Here is a 1,616-nt window from a genome sequence, read left to right on the forward strand (position 1 = left end):
ATATCGAAAATTCATCTGATACTACGAGCATGTCTACACAAAATGAAGAAGAAAGTGATGAAGAAAATGATGGGTCCGAAGATCAAGAAATCCCAAAAATAAGAAGTCTACGAGAAGCATTACTAGCAGTAAAAGACATACGTAAATATATTTCTTCTATCGAGGTACAGAATAGTTCATTGTTCTCAAACACAGTCCAATTAGAAAATGCCTTAACATATGAAATAACTACGCCTGCAATTAGTAAACAAACTAAAGTAACAGATTTTTTTCAGAAATGTTAGTTTTTATTTTTTTAAGATGTATTTAATTAATGTAAAAATAAAATAAAAATTTAGGTAACTGTTTTTTTTTCAGAAATGTTAGTTTTATCGTGTATTCAATTAATGTAAAAATAATATAAAATAAAATTATTGAATTTATTTATTTGTTAAAAAAAAATGTTTTCCTCTAAATAGCGGACACCTCTAAATAGCGGACAAAATTTCGGCGACCGAGAGTGTCCGCTATTCAGAGGTTTCACTGTATTTTTAAAAATTGTTCTTTTATTCCTTGGTCTTTTTTACCGATTACCATAAGCTGGCGAGCACCCTTTCAATTAAAAACTTATAAATAGTTTATTTATTTATTTATTTGATACGTTGTGTCACTCAATATTTTTCAGAACTGACTATCCACTATAGGTACCTACCCAGTACCCACCCACCACCCCTTTTAGCTGTGAGACAATTGTCTCACAAAAATCCTCTCGCGCCGCCACTGGATAAACTTATGATAGGAATCTTGTATTACATTCTTAAATGTTAGATTTAAATAGAACATTTTTTATGAATTTCTAACTCAAAATAATTTGCACATTTTCGTGAATTTCACGTATTATGTCAATATAAAAGCTTAAAAATTTTTTTTTCGTCTGTCTTAATTAAATTTTCAAGCTTTTTTACTCAACAAATTATATTGATATTTATAGAATAAGAAACTAAAAAAATTGGAAACTGAAAATGTCCGTAAACAGCTCAAAATAAGTCAAAACATTTTGAAAATGTTATGGTGTATAGAAAATAGTAATATACACATTCAGTAAGAATTGCATGTATCTACAGTCATTTTTTTAGAGTTACCTACACCAAAAACCAAAATCGATTTTGCAGAAAAATTCCCGTTTTTTCATTTTTTTTGAGAAATGAAATAGGACCTATATACTTAATATTTATACACACGAAAACACAAAATTCAAAATGATTGAATTCTTATATTTGATCATACAATTGTTTTATCATAATATTATGTTTTTTAATGGTAAAATTCGAGGCCCCCATACATACATTGCGAGGCCCATCAGGCGGTGCCTTGCACCGCCTGCACCTGCGGTAGTTGCGGCACTGTATATAGGTACCTCCTATATATTACGGGTATTTCATTGCGAGTCTCGACATATTTTGTAATAAAATAGTCGACAAAAATACATATTATTGTTAATGTTATTTATAGCCATAAAAAAACAGCTCCTCACGTGCTGATTTTCATGAAAATCATGGATATTCCAATATGAAGTCCCTGCAAAATTCGTCAGCATACAATTCTCAATGCCATATTTTTTTGTTTATGAGATTTAA

At 29.6% G+C, this 1,616-nt stretch overlaps 1 protein-coding gene across 1 annotated transcript in view; it reads left to right on the forward strand.

Moving 5' to 3' along the window:
• The window catches only part of LOC100572033, a 424,551-nt gene that overhangs the window by 354,938 nt on the left and 67,997 nt on the right, over window positions 1-1,616 (forward strand). The window lies entirely within an intron of this gene.

Source organism: Acyrthosiphon pisum, chromosome X, assembly GCF_005508785.2.
Source record: "Acyrthosiphon pisum isolate AL4f chromosome X, pea_aphid_22Mar2018_4r6ur, whole genome shotgun sequence".
NCBI lineage: Eukaryota > Metazoa > Arthropoda > Insecta > Hemiptera > Aphididae > Acyrthosiphon > Acyrthosiphon pisum.